Here is a 16,432-nt window from a genome sequence, read left to right as displayed (position 1 = left end):
GCTTTTGAAAAGTCCTGAAAGTGTGATTTCTTATTATAACTTCATCTTTGAGGGCAACAGAACTATAACACTGTGTCTTACTGTCTATTAGACATTTTATGGTTGCAGCTTTTCTAAATTGCTAAAAATGTTGGAGAAAAATGGTACAAGTTTTATTTTCTTCTTTTTTATTGTGCCTGTGGGCCATATTTTATTCTCTATCATCTCTCATTTAATTAACTCTGCATAGTTTAGTACTCTTCTGGATTAGGAAAATATTTCTGTCAATTTTGCACAACTTTAAAACAATAAAAGAAAACATATTCCAGGACATAAGACATCATAAGCTCTATATTAATGTAGTATTGAATTAGAATTAACACTTTAAAGGATCTGAATAGCATTCAATATGACTTTTTTAATGGTCTAAAAGCACCAGAATTAATCAATAGCTTTAAAATAAAAGACAACCTTAATTTTTGTTTAACATATTACTTTGTAGAAAAGACACACCACAAATATATTGTTGTTCTTGTTTTACTAAATCCCAAGGGTGAAAGCAAAAACTAGGATACTGTGATAACACTATTTCAAACATGTATCAATTTTATCAGTTAAGAGAAGAAAAACTATATAGCATTTCATTGGAAACCTTAAATAAATGTATACCCACTTTCTTCCTCACCCCAAGTAAATGACTACAATCTTTTTGGGGTTGGTAGGACCCAAAGATGTCCACAATCTAATTCCATGGATCTGTGAAGAATATGCTATGTGAAAAGGGAGATTAAGTTTGCAGTTAAAATCAAATTTGTTAAAAAGGTTATCTTAAACTAAGAAAATTAGCCTGGATTCTTCAAGTGAACCCAACATACTCACAAAGATCACTAGAGGTGGAAAAGAAACCGAGGAGTCAGAGGGTGATGTGACTACAGAGGAATAATCAGAGATGGAACTCTGCTGGGTTTCAAGATGGAGCAAGAGGGTCCAGGGTGAGGCAAGGACTATGTGTGTCCACTAGAAGTTGGAGATAGCAAGGAAATAGATCTTTCCTAGATCCTACAGAAAGGAACTCAGCTTTGCCAACACCTTAGCTAACTGATTTCTAACTTACAGAATTATAAGGTAATGCATTTATATTATTTTGAAATTACTAGTTTATAGTAATTTGTTACCCTGGCAATAAAAACAAACAAACAAACAAACAAAAAACAAACAGAAAACAAAACAAACAAACAAACAAAAAACTAATACACTTCTCAAAATGAAGTTTTGTGTTTTTTGCTACTCTCCATGATAGTAACTAATCCAGTGCCTAGCACATTGCAACAACACTGCTTTTAGTAAATTCTTACTGTAAATACTAAAATTCTAGTTTGTTAAACTAATAAGTATTTATTGACACCTATTTTGTTATGCAAAGAACTCCATTAGACTCTGAGGTGTACCATGACAACAATCAGACACAAAGCCAATTATCAATATGGATTGATGGGTGTAGACGCCCACACAAAGCCATTTGAAAACTGATGATCTCCTATCTTTAGGTTAAATGTTTTAAAAAGTTTGAAAATTACATAATTAGGCTTTAAATACATTATAGTAAACATCAGCATATATCTAAGAGCGCATCCTGAATAGCTACTGTAATGGACAATTATTTTTTTCCTTCTGTATTGATTTTCCTAGGGCTTCTGTGACAAGGTCTGACCAACTGGGTAACTCAACAGCAATTTATGTTCTCACAGTCATGGAAGCTAGAAATCCAAGACCAAATTGCACACAGGTTTTGTTCCTTTTGAGGACTATAAAGGATAATCTATTATTTGCCTCTCACCTCGCGTCTGGGGTTTTCTGGGGATCTTTGACATGCCATGGCTTGCCTTATAAAATCATTTTATTCTCTGAGTTTATTATCAAATGTCACTCACTTTATGCTAATATCTCTGTGCAAATTTTATCTTTTTAGAAGGACTCTAGTCTTATTGGATTAAGGCCCAATCTAACGATTTCATCTTTTTTTTTTTATGTGCTTCTTTTTATTTATTTATTTATTTTTACATATTTTATTAATTTTTTTTTTGCCCCCCTCCCTCCCTCCCACACATCCCCTCCCTCCACAGAGTTTTGTGTCCATTGGTTGTACTTATATGCATGTATACAAGTCCTTCGGTTGATCTATTATCTCCTCCAGATCTTCCTCCCCTCCCCACTGTTATTTGACAGTCTGCCTGTTGCTTTACTTTCTCTATATCTGTCTCTTGGTGCAGTGATTCTATTTCCAAACAAGATCCACATATGAATTTTGGGAGGGACAAAATTTAACCAACAATACTTCCCACAATCAGTTCCTCCTAGTTCCAGCAACATTAGCTTTCTTTCTTTTTAGTGGGCATACTATGATTTAGGCCATGCTGATCATTGCTGCATCCCCAGCCATGGTGATTGTTTTGGAGACTAGAATATGGCCAGGCCAGCCTAGAGAGCACCATCTCTTTGTAGTTTTGTTTGAACTGTGAAAAAAGAGATGTTCTCAGGTGTTTGACGTTTGAATGAAACCTGGAGAGAGTTCTTGACCAGTTCCTTTATTCCACCATATGAATAGAGGCTTTCAAATAGGAAAGCCAACACAGAGAAAATCAGGGCACTGAGAGAGAAAAGCAGCATCCCATTATGTAAGTGCTTATATATATATCTGTTCCTGAAAGCTTCCCCTGGAGCTCTCCATTATAAATAAGTAAATTTACCCTTCGTATTTAAGCAAGCATGTTTTGGATTTCTGACATCTAAAACTAAGACGTGCTCTACCTAAAATAATTTCCTGAGAAGTCAGGGGTGAAATCAGTGGATACACTGATAATTCCAAAATATCAATAACAGAAAACTTATTTGCACATACTATCTATGAAACATACTGTCAATGACATGATTAAATATGCAAATATTATTTGAACTATTTTACGTTAACAGTCTATGTACATTTAATGTTCAGTCTAACAATGCATTTGGAAATAAAAATAAAATTACATTTCTAAATAAAACAGAGGTCACTGTGGAGATACTTTCACATATGATAGTTTTCTTAACCAGGTATTTCTCCTTAATGGCTATTATGAGAAAATACTACTTTACTCCCCTTCTGTGCTGTATTTTTCTATGCTAACATATAAACAAACAAGAATATTTTCCCCTAGAAACTGCTTCCCTGTTTGGCTCTGAGTTCTAGTTACTCAAAATAAATACTTACAGATTTGGCTGGTAAAATGAAGTAGCAGCCATTTATTATTGAAGAGTTATCACAGTGACATATGGCCACAGAACAACAGAGGTACCTGGCAGGTCCCATCTTTTCATGTCTTTTCCATTGTTGTCTTTCCAGCTGTTGAATTTGCTATCCAGGAGTGTCTCCAGGCTGATCACTAAATTCTTGGATGCAGATCAGCAGAAGCAATGGGTATACTAAGGCAAAAGCTTCCTATAGATTTTTCCACAAGCTCCTTCTTGTGAACTCAATACTTGGCCAAGATGCAATCAGTGTCTCTGAGAGTCTTCCCGGTTCACTTACACCAGTGCTTCCGGACATTACTGTGGGTTCTTTTCCTGACCTTCCTACACTTCATTCACCAGCTTCCCCACATCTGTGTGAGGTATCATTTATTGATAGGTAATAATTCATTTATACTCATCATTCTCATAGTAACTGCTTTTCTAACCAAACCATCGCTCACACATGAACTAAAATTACTATTCATTCAGCAGCCATGTTCAGTCTTAACCCTCTCACTCTCACGTATTTTCAACACTTGAGTTCTTTGCTTGGTTCTTCTTCCTAGGGCTCAGAAGTGCAATATTTGACAGAGCAAGTTTGCTTTAATTTACATAATTTATTTAAATACTAATGTATCTAAGCACCTTTTCAGCCTCATGGGAATTGACAATGTCTTGATTCTTCTTTCTTTCAGGGTATTTAACTCCAAGGCAAAATGAAAATCAAGAATTTAGAATATAAAGTCAGCGATGGCACAGACCTTAGTTGTTTTGTGTATTACTTTATCTCCAGTACTCACTGCAGTATCTTGCAGATACTAGACATTTCATAAATATATGAAGAACGAACAAACTAAATAAATTAGATATTGCTAATTTAAAAATTATGTATTGAGAAGAACTATACACATTTTTAATTAATTATACACTCTCACTTCTAGAAATAATTTTTTTTTGTTTCACCTCATCACTTTAAGCAAATAATTTGAATATGAGCTACTGTAGTCTACATGTCTTCCGCAAAATTCTTATAAAGGCTTGGATTTATGATTCAAATTGAACTCCACTCAAGTTGCTAAAATTGATTTGTCTCAGCATGTGAAACTGGATAAAAATAACTAAATCAGTATGTTCTCCTGGATAATTCAATTACTATTAAGGAAGAAGGGACATTTGGGTGACAGGCACTGCATGTTGAAAGTTTTGGAGGTCCCAGAGTCATATTTACTCCCATGGGGAGGAAGCTTTGGCAGTAGAAGGAATAATAGCACTATCCAGATTATCAGAAATTGGAGTTCAAAACCTTTTTAATGATATCCAAGGTACTGCTTCCAGTATCTTAAAAGCCAGTCTGTATCTATATATTACATATATTAATAGTTGAGATGATATATCATTCAGATAACTGATATCATAGCAATACTTTTAATTTCTTATGTTAATTCCAATTGGATTTCTATTCCTTTCAATTAAAGTAATCTACTCTGCATTTGTTAGAACAGAATAAACTATTCTGCAACAAGCAAATCTCACTGTCTCATTGGCTTAATGTAATGCCTTTCTCTGCAGGGCACTTCCTTTAAGTAGGGATTCAAGTTTCCAAATCATTTCACTATTACAGCTCTATACTGATATGGGATTTTTGGCTGGAACAGGCAGTATTCCCCTGGGCAGGATGCCTTCCTGGATGCTTTGTCCAATGGAGTTGAAGAATGAAACCACGGAGGGAAGATGGTATAGGCTGCAGATTATAAAGGCTGCAGGTCTCTGCCCTCTGATATCCCTTCTGATTTGGTCACCATCTTCTTCTGTTTTGGCCACTGAGAGGGCAGGGCGGGGCTAACTCCTGATCCTCCATTTTGTATGTCACTGTGTAACTGGACCCTAGCCCTCACCCAACCAATTGGGGTCACCACCCCTATAAAGCCCTTTGATCTGTTGAAGCTCTCTCTCTTCTGCCATGCTGCTGTTGGTGTAAGTGGGACAGAGCTTGGACTAGTCCAAATACAGGCTTTTTGCTATTGCATAGGACTCGGCTCCCAGGTGGTCTTTGGGGATCACAAAATCTGGGCATAACAGTCACTATAGTAACTCCTGAGCTCAAAGTTTCATGTGAGGCCCTCCTTCTTCATTGTACTCCTATTCCCTCTGGGATTTCTTCCTCCTTCTTCATTTTATAAATATAGAGATTTTGCTACCCCCAGTTCCCTTAACTTATGGGATATGTAACTATTGCCTCTCCCAACTCCATTGTCTTAAGGAAATGTAACCTTTTGCAGCTCTGTAGCCTGTGCTTTTTCCATGGACCTCTCAATTTTAAAAATTCCCTATACCTGCCTATTTCACCACACACATACACAATATACATATATCGATATATATATATATATATATATATATATATATATATATATTAATATAAATATATATAGATTTATAAATATATTTGAAATATTTATACTCACACACACACACACACACACACACGCACACACACACATATATATATATATATTTATTTTTTTTTTAAATATCATGGCATACCTTTATCCTGGTGTCACTGTTGAAGTAACAGAGTAGAAAATTGACAAGAACTCTTAAGTACTTGAATTATAAGTAACAGACATCATTTCTATGCAAGTTCCATTGCATAAAATTTTGCCCTAACAGGTTTGGTTCAGTGGATAGAGCATCAGCCTGTGGACTGAGGGGTCCAAGGTTTAATTTCAGTCCAGGGCACACACCTGGCTTAGAGGCTCAATCTCCATTAGGAGGCAGGCAGGAGGCAGCCAAGTGATTTCCCTTCATCATTGATGTTTCTATCTGTCTCTCTCCCTCTCCCTTCCTCTCTGAAATCAATAAAAATATGTTGTTTTAAAAAAATTGTCAGGTGGTCCCTAACCTAACTATAAAAAAAATTGGAAAAAATGAATAAGCAAATGGAAAGTGGTCATACTCTCTCTTAAAGGAGAGAAATGCTATCTTATTCATGATTCTATTTCTAGCATACAGTGAGACACTTAACATTCAATAAGTATTCATGTTAATTGATAGCTGCATAGAAATGTCTATAATATAAGAAAATAACTTTTGAAAATTACAACATGTTTTAAACGTAGCACACTTTTCAACAATGGTCATTTTTATGTTAAATTAAAGCTTATATTTACATATATTCACATACATCAATATATCTGTTTCATAGGCCAGGGATTTTATTTTTTTTATTTATTTATTTTTAATTTAATTAATTAATTTATTTATTTTTACATTTTTTTTTATTTTTCCCCCTCCTTCCCTCCCACACATCCCCTCCCTCCCCAGAGCTTTATGTCCATTGGTTGTACTTATATGCATGTATACAAGTCCTTCAGTTGATCTATTATCTCCCCCAGATCCTCCTTCCCTCCCCACTGAAATTTGACAATCTGCTTGTTGCTTTACTGTCTCTGTATCTATCTTTTGGTTCATCAGTTTATAATGATCTTTATTATCCACAAATTAGTGAGGTCATGTGGTGTTTCTCTTTCATTGATTGGCTTATTTCACTCAGCATGATGTTCTCCAATTCCATCCAGGTTGCTGCAAATGATGAGAATTCCTTCTTTTTTATGGCAGCATAGTATTCCATTGTGTAGATGTACCATTGTTTTTGGATCCAATCATCTGCTGACAGGCACCTAGGCTGTTTCCAAATTCTGGCTATTGTAGATTGTGCTGCTATGAACATAGGGGTGCATATATCCTTTCTGATTGGTGTTTCTAGTTTCTTGGGATATATTCCTAGGAGTGGGATTACTGGATCAAATGGGAGTTCCATTTTCAGTTTTTTGAGGAAATTCCACACTGTTCTCCACAGTGGTTGCACCAGTCTGCATTCCCACCAGCAGTGCAAGAGGGTTCCTTTTTCTCCACAACCTCGCCAACACTTGTCGTTTGTTGATTTGTTGATGTTGGCCATTCTGACAGGTGTGAGATGGTACCGCATTGTTGTTTTGATTTGCATCTCTCGGATAATTAGTGACTTTGAGCATGTTTTCATGTGCCTTTTGGCCTTCCTTCTGTCTTCTTTTGAAAATATTCTATTTAGATCCATTGCCCATTTGTTAATTGAATCATTCACCTTCCTTTTATTTAGTTGTATCAGCTGTCTGTAGATGTTGGAGATTAAACCTTTATCTCCAGTGGTGTTATTAGCAAATATGTTCTCCCACACTGTGGGCTTTCTTGTTGTTTTGTTGATGGTTTCTTTTGCTGTAAAAAAGCTTTTTATTTTGATGTAGTCCCATTTGTTTATTTTCTCTTTAGCTTCCATTGCCCTGGGGGCAGTATCAGTGAAGAAGTTCTTTTGGCATACGTCTGAGATTTTGCTGCCTGTGGATGCTTCTAGTATTTTTATGGTTTCCCGTCTGATGTTTAAGTCCTGCAACCATTTTGAGTTTATTTTTGTGTATGGTGTAAGTTGGTGATCTAGTTTCATTCTTTTGCATGTGTCTGCCCAATTTTCCCAACACCATTTATTGAAGAAACTGTCTTGACTCCATTGTATATTTGTGCCTCCTTTGTCAAATATTAATTGAGCATAGTGATTTGGGTTGATATCTGGGTTCTCAATTCTATTCCATTGATCTATATGTCTGTTCTTGTGCCAATACCAGGCTGTTTTGAGAACAGTGGTTTTGTAATACAGTTTGAAGTCTGGTATTGAGATCCCTCCTACTTTACCCTTCTTTCTCAGGATTGCTGTGGCTATTCGGGGTCTTTTATTGTTCCAAATGAACTTTTGGAGAGTTCTTTCTAGGTCAGTGAAATATGCTGTTGGTATTTTAATGGGGAGTGCATTGAACCTATAGATTGCTTTAGGAAGTATGGACATTTTGATGATGTTGATTCTACCAATCCATGAACATGGTACGTTCTTCCATCTCCTTACATCTTCCTCTATCTCTTTTTTCAGTGTCGTGTAGTTTTCTGCATATAGGTCCTTTACTTCCTTAGTTAAATTTATTCCTAGGTACCTTAATTTTTTTGGTGCGATGGTAAATGGAATTGCTTTTTTAGTCTCTGTTTCTGTAGTTTCACTGTTGGTGTATAGAAATGCCATGGATTTCTTGGCATTAATTTTGTATCCTGCTACATTGCCAAATTCATTTATTAAGTCAATTAGTTTTTTAATGGAGTCTTTTGGGTTTTTTATGTACAATATCATGTCATCTGCAAATAAGGATAACTTTACTTCTTCTTTTCCAATTTGGATGCCTTTTATTTCCTCCTCTTGTCTAATTGCAATGGCTAGTACTTCCAGTACTATGTCAAACAGGAGTGGCGAGAGTGGGCATCCCTGTCTTGTTCCTGTTCTTAGAGGGAATGGTTTTAGTTTTTGCCCATTGAGTATAATGTTGGCCGTGGGTTTATCATATATGGCTTTTATTATTTTGAGGTATGATCCTTGTACTCCCACCTTGTTAAGAGTTTTTTTAGGAAAGGGTGTTGGATTTTATCAAATGCTTTTTCTGCATCAATTGATATGACTATATGATTTTTATCTTTCAATTTGTTTAAGTGATGTATCACATTTATTGATTTGCAGATATTGTACCATCCTTGCATTCCTGGAATAAATCCTACTTGGTCATGGTGTATGATCTTTGTGATGTTCTTCTGGAGACGATTTGCTAGAATTTTGTTGAGGATTTTGGCATCTATGTTCATGAGGGATATTGGCCTGTAATTCTCTTTCATTGAGTTGTCTTTATCTGGTTTTGGTATTAGGGTGATGCTGGCTTCATAGAAGGAGTTGGGAAGTGTTCCTTCCTCTTGGATTTTTTTGAATAGTCTGAGGAGGATAGGTTTTAGTTCTTCCTTGAATATTTGGTAAAACTCTCCTGTGAAGCCATCTGGCCCTGGGCTTTTGTTTGCTGGAAGCTTTTTGATGACTGTTTCAATTTCTTCCCAAGACACTGGTCTATTGAGATTTTTAGATTCTTCCTGATTGAGTTTTGGAAGTTCGTATTTTTCTAGGAATATGTCCATTTCCTCCAGGTTGTTCAGTTTGTTGGCATAGAGTTGTTCGTAGTATTTTGTAACAATCTGTTGTATTTCGGTGGGGTCTGTTGTTATTTCACCTCTTTCATTTCTGATTTTGTTTATTTAGGTCCTCTCTCTTTTTTTCTTGGTTAGCCTGGCTAGAGGTCCATCTATCTGGTTTATTCTTTCAAAGAACCAGCTCTTGGTTTTGTTGATCTTATGTATTGTTTTTTTGGTCTCTATGTCGTTTATCTGTGCTCTGATTTTTGTTTTTTCCTTCCTTCTGCTTACACTGGGCTTTTCTTGTTGCTCCTTTTCTAACTCTTTGAGTTGTAGAGTTAGATCATCTGTAACCCTTTTTTCTAGTTTTTTGCAATAGGCTTGTAAGGATATGAACTTCCCTCTCAAAACTGCTTTTGCTGTGTCCCATAGATTTTGGATTGTTGTGTTTTCATTGTCATTTGTTTCCAGGATGTTTTTAATTTCTTCCTTGATTTCTCTGGTAACCCAATCCTTGTTTAATAGCATGCTGTTTAGTCTCCATGTGTTTGATTTCTTTGGATTATTTTTATTGTAGTTAATTTCCAGTTTTATGCCATTATGGTCTGAGAAGATACTTGATATGATTTCTATCTTCTTGAATTTGAAGAGACTTTGCCTATGTCCCAAAATGTGGTCTATCTTTGAGAATGTCCCATGTGCACTTGAGAAGAATATATATTCTGTGGCTTTGGGGTGCAGTGTTCTGAAGATGTCAATTAATTCCATCTGGTCTAGTGAGTCATTTAGGATTGATATTTCTTTGCTGATTTTTTGTTTAGATGATTTGTCGAAGGGTGACAGTGGGGTATTAAAATCTCCTACTATGATTGTATTGCTATTAATCTCTCTCTTAATGTCCTCCAGCAGTTTTTTAATGTATTTGGTTGCTCCTGTATTGGGTGCATATATATTTACCAGGGTTATTTCTTCTTGTTGGATTGTTCCCTTTAGTATTATGAAGTGGCCTTCATTATCTCTTATTATGTCCTTCACTCTGAGATCTAATTTGTCAGATATAAGTATTGCTACCCCAGCTTTTTTTTCATTTCCATTTGCCTGGAAAACTTTTTTCCATCCCTTCACCCTCAGTCTGTGTGCATCTCTTTTTCTGAGGTGGGTTTCTTGTAGACAACAGATGTATGGGTCTTGTTTTCTTATTCAATCTGTTACCCTATGTCTTTTGATTGGAGCATTTAATCCATTTACATTTAAGGTTATTATTGATAGGTACTCATTTGACGCCATTTTTATTCTATACCCGTGTTCCTTCTTCACTTCTTATTTCTTTATTTTTACAGTAGACCCTTTAGCATTTCTTGCATTGCTGGTTTGGTGGAGATAAATTCCTTCAGTCTTTTTTTGTCTGTGAAGCTCCTGATTTCCCCTTCAATCTTGATTGATAGCCTTGCTGGGTACAGTATTCTTGGATTCAGACCCTTAATTTGCATGACTTTGTATATTTCATCCTATTCCCTTCTGGCCTGATAAGTTTCTGTTGAGATATCAGTTGCTAGTCTGATGGGGGGTTCCTTTGTATGTAACTTTCTGTCTCTCTCTGGCTGCTTTTAAGATTCTTACTTTGTCGATGTTGTTTGACAATTTAATTATAATGTGCCTTGGAGACTGTCTTCTGGGATTCATTTTGCTTGGGACTCTGCGAGCATCTTGGATTTGTGTGATTTTTTTTCTTCTCTATTTCAGGAAAGTTTTCTGTCATTATTTCTTGAAATACTTTTTCCATGTCTACCTCAGTTTCCTTTCCTTCTGGAACCCCTCTTATTCAAATTTTATTTTGTTTTGTATTGTCCCAAAGCTCCTGTAGGCTCTCCTCCTGCTTTTTAATCTTTTTTTCTAGAAGTTGCTCTACTTGGGTATTTTTTTCCATCTTATCTTCTAGCTCACTGATGCGGTCCTCTGCTTCTTCTAGTCTACTCTTGATGCTTTCTATTGAGTTCTTCATGGTAGCGATGTCATTTTTCATTTCTTCTTGGTTCTTCTTCAGTTCCTCATGGCTTTTCTTCAGTTCCTCATGGTTCTTCCTCATTTCTTCTTGGCTATTGTCAAATTTCTCTTCCATTCTTTTTAGCCATCCTATGATCATTACTCTGAATTCTTGCTCTGGTAGGCTGCTTGCTTCTGACTCGTTTACTTCCTTTTCTGGTGATGCCTGCTTTTCTTTCACATGCGGACTATGTTTTTGTCTCCCCATGGCCTCTCTTTTCAGGATGTCTGGTTATGTGGTGTTCCTTCTCCTGCGTTGATTTAAAAGTACAAAATACAACAATACCAGGTACAACACAAGAGGCACTTAACCGGAATGTATTTACAATATTAATAACCTCTAATAAAGGTGACCACTAGAGAAAAGCAACTTAGGGGATAGGAGAGATGGAAGAAAGGTAAAAATAAAATAAAGAGAAATTAAAATTAAAAAAAAATTAAAATTAAAAAAATTAAGTAAATAAAAAAAAGAGGGATAAAGAGATAGAAAAAGAAGAAAAAAAAGTAATGACAAAATGAAGTTGGAAAACAGGGGAAAAAAGAAGAAAGAGAGAGAGAGAGAGAGAGAGAGAGAGAGAGAGAGAGAAGAAGAAGAAGAAGAAGAAGAAGAAGAAGCAGCAAACTAAAAGAGAAATGGGAGACAAACTATATATATGTGGAGAAAATTGCCATAGAACAACCTCTGAACCCAGCCAATGCCAATAACAATACTTGGAGATTAATACAAACTACAATATCCACTATTATTAAGTAAGGCTATGATATACAGGATTAAAAGAAACAAACAAAAACAGGGGATTTAAAAAAAAATACAAAGCAACAATAACAATACAGGAATAAGCATAACAATTTCACTAAAAAGCATAAAAATTCACAATAATCAACCTTCACACAAACAACGCAAAAAGGATAGAGGGGAGAACAGTTTTGTTTTGTTTTTTTTAACTAGATAATATAGTGCAGAGATTGGTATTTATACACTTGGATCAGGGGTTGGAACTTAGGTCTATAAGTATAGTGAGAGCTTTAGCAGGGGGTATACAGAAAGAGTAGAGGAAAAACTAAAGCTGGAAAGGGATAGGATAAACTGTAGACTAAAGGGTAAAGTTTAGTGAGAGAGTGATGGTGTAAAGGTTGAATTGAGATAGGGTTGAATGATGCTATAGTAGAGATTAAAATAGAATGAAGGTTACTCCCAATGTAAAATAAAGAAAAAATAAAATGGTACTGGAGAGGAAAAATAAAGAAAAAAAAAAGAAAAAAAGAAAAAAAAAGAAAAAAAATTGCAAAATAGCAGTAGTAATAATGATAATAGAGATTGAAAAATGTAATAATTGAAAAGGTAAAATCAAGTAAGGAAAAAAGAAAAAAATTATTTCTTAAGTAAAAGATATGAAAAAATGAAAATTAAATAAAGAATAGTAAAATTAGCATAAAAATGTCCAGTAGTGGTCATTCACTTCCTCAGTTAAAGTATTTGGCACTCCTGATTCTCAGACCAGACAGTCTTGCAGTTCCCAGAATTCCACTGCACCTCAGTTTTGTAAGGTAATCCTTAATTTTAAGTAGGCTATATCTTAGTTATTAGTGTCCATTTATTTTTGATTAATTAAAAGAAAAAAGAAAAAAAAAAGGGGGGGCAATTTGTAATTCAGCTCTTAGGTGTCAGTGTTTCCGGTTTGACCTCCCAGTCTTTTTGGTTGCTCTGGCCTTCTTTCTCTATGGCTCTAGCTGGCAGGGTGACAGCTGGCTCCCAGACTATCTCTTCTGGCTCCGATCCCTTGATTCCAGGAAGGCAATTTCCCCCTGCAATTTCCAGGATACGCCCAACTGGGCAGTCCTTCCCTAGTATTCCGAAGCTAGGGGGTGAAGGGGATCAGGCGCCAAGGTGTCCAGATGTTCCGCCCTTGGAGGGACAGCCGCGATTCTTAACACTCTTAGACCAGGGATTTTAAGTGAGGAATAAAATAGGCAGGGATTTGTTCAGAAATATCTGTCCTTTATGTCAGACAAGTAGGAGGATGTAGTCTGACAGCCCTCGTTGCTGCTTTGGCAATGCTTAGTAAATTGGTGTTACAGAGAGCAGTATATATTAAGGTAAACCAGAGCAAGTAAGTGACAAAGAACCCTTTTATCCAATTATAATTTCATTTCTATGAGAAAGTACAACTGAAACTACTAACAATTAAAATGAATATGTAAATTGAGTAAAATTTGTAAACATTTTATCAGAAAATGCAGTAGTACTAATACTATTAAAATGTAAAAATTTGAATTAAGTAATGTTATAATTTTTGAGCTGTATGAAGTTATTACATGATGGAAATTTGGTCATTTACTTTAGGAAATCAAAGGTACATTACCCAATTTGAGACAGAAAATTAAATAAAATATACTCCAATGAAATTCTAATTCTCTGAGGATATGTTCTCCCTGTCTCAAGTTCTTATTAAATTCAAATTGTAATACAAATTATGACTCAAATTTCAATTGGTAATTGAAATACTATATATATTTATTTCAATAAAATATTTTAATCACTCATTTCTTCATAGAATTTACTTGCAACTTAGCAAAGCTTGATAATATCTGTCAGAAAAATAATATTTTAATATTTTCCAGAAAACATTTAAACATTAATTGATAGGACTCTTCACTCTGTGAAAGGATTCTTAATATGACATATTTTTAAATCCCAAGTATCCTAGGTAAATTGAAAATAATTTATTTTCAAATCCATTCCTGTACATAGCAATGTATTCGATAAATATCATTTCTTTTTTAAAACATATAGTATTATTGATTTCAAAGAGAAAGGGAGAGGGAGAGAGAAAGAGAAATATTAATGACAGGAGGCCCATTGCATGAGGATTCATGCAAAAATGGGCTTCCTTTGCCTGGCTACCAGCACCGCCTTTGCTCCCCTACAGCTACCTTTTCGCTCTGGTCCGGAGCCACTTTTCTGCCTTCCCACACCACCCAGAGGCCCTGAGCCACTGGGGCCCTTGGGGCCTGCGTATAAAAATTAACCCACCATCTTTGTTGGGTTCATTTGCATACTCACTCCTGATTGGCTGGTGGACCTCATGAAGGTATGGTCAATTTGCTCTTTTATTAGTGTAGATGAGAAAGAATCATTGATCGGCTGCCTCTTGTATGCCCCCCACTGAGATCCAGGCTGTAACAGACATGTGCCCTGACTGGAAATTGAACCATCACCTCTTGGTTCATAGGGCAAAGCTCAACCACTGAACCAGGCTATACTATTTCTTTTTCACTACTATTATACAATCTTATAAGGAAATCCATTATATCATGTGATGTTATTACAATCCTATAGATGCATTTAAATTTATATTTTCATATGTACAAAACATGAATAAGTCCAGAGATGACTCTTTTAAAACTTAAAATATTGATTAAATTTTATACCAAAATAGGCACTTTATTCAAAATATATGTTGTATGTTGACTCTTATTTCAAGATCAAAAAAAGAAGGAAAGATAATTGAAGGCAAAAATCTCCTATCTTCCATAGATTGGTGAGATATAATGATTAAACATTAATGAAACCCTGAGGGCTAGTTAGGTCATATCTAGTATTTGGGAGGAAAGTAGTGACCTTTCAGAGATTCCTGCTGCCAGCACCCTCAGGCTCCAGGATATTAACTCATTTACATTTAAGATAATCCACCCAACTTAATACACAACCTTTGATATTCTGCCATTCTGGCCCAGTGAGTTTATCCTTATGTTTCACATTTAACTTAACCTGTACCTATAGGTCTCTTGATAACCTGCTATCACTGAAACCTGTCTGCTTAAATGAGATAAGCTGAAGAGAACTGATAGGCTTGCCTCTGAATGCATCCTAGCCCATGCAGAGGAAGTAAAGCTTTCAGTGACTCCTTTATTCCTTTAACTAGGAGAGATATCAAACTTCTCTGAATCGCCATGAAGTACAATGAGTGGTGTTCTGATCTGTCATACTTGGCTACAAGTAATAGAGCACAGATCACATTGTTCACATTCCTCTGTTCAAAGTCTCAAGATTCCAGCTGAATGAAACCACAAAGCCACAAAGCGGGGGAAACACAGGTGCTTTGGCTTTGTTGCAAAGTTATCAAGATCTGAAAGACTTATTTTTATCTGCATTCTTTCCTGAGGCATCTCTTTGAGGGAATGTAGAGCTTTGTAGCAGAGCAATAAAGCAGGTTCTGACATATAGTTATGGTTGTAATTTGCACAGATCACTTGGTGCTCTAACACCATGCTCTTGATCACAGCATAAATCACACTTTAATTTTAACCTCTGCAGTTCATCAATAGATTAAATATCAAAAATAATTCAAGTCTGACACTATTGGTTTACAGGTAAGTTTAACAAGAAGGGGGAGGCTTAATGATGTATTAGTTGCCTTGTCAACTAAGGCATAAAGATTCATGACTCTTAACCTATGTTTCCATCACAGACTCAGAGCTATAAATAATGCAAACAGCTAATCAGGCGTAGAAAAGATATATAGCATCATTGAAAATCAGTTATCTGTACTGCTCCAGCTTTTAAAAATGCATCCTATGTAAAGTAATCCAGTGATATAACTCATAAAAATATGTGCTTATTCCCAGCCCATATTCAGTCTTTATTTTTAAAATTTTATTAGTTCTATAATATAGCATTAGTTCCCGAAACATTAACATTTTTTAGACGGAATATTTTAGCTTAAAGTCATATTATGATATACACATAACATTAATTACTAAGATATACATACAATGATTTTCAAGGTAAAAATGTATAGCATTTTTCATGCATAGAAGTTAGTAAAATAATTTCCATCAGATAGTAAAATGAAATAGCAGCTAATGAACATTTAAGAAATTGAATGACAATTATGCCAATTAAAGGGTTGAGAATTTTTTCCCCCTGAACCTGTATTAGTTTCCTAGGGCTGCTTTAATAAGGTATCACAACTTGTGTTATGTAAACACCAGAATTAACTGGCTCACAGGGCTGGAGTCTAGAGAGCCTAGATTAAGGTGTTAGCAGGGTTTCATTCTATGAGAACTTTGAGGAACAATCTGTCTATGCTTCTCTCCTAGCTTCTGGAGTCAG

This window comes from Pipistrellus kuhlii, unplaced genomic scaffold (genome assembly GCF_014108245.1).
Source record: "Pipistrellus kuhlii isolate mPipKuh1 unplaced genomic scaffold, mPipKuh1.p scaffold_m20_p_2, whole genome shotgun sequence".
In the NCBI taxonomy this organism is placed as follows: Eukaryota; Metazoa; Chordata; class Mammalia; order Chiroptera; family Vespertilionidae; genus Pipistrellus; species Pipistrellus kuhlii.
This window is presented reverse-complemented; position numbering follows the sequence as displayed.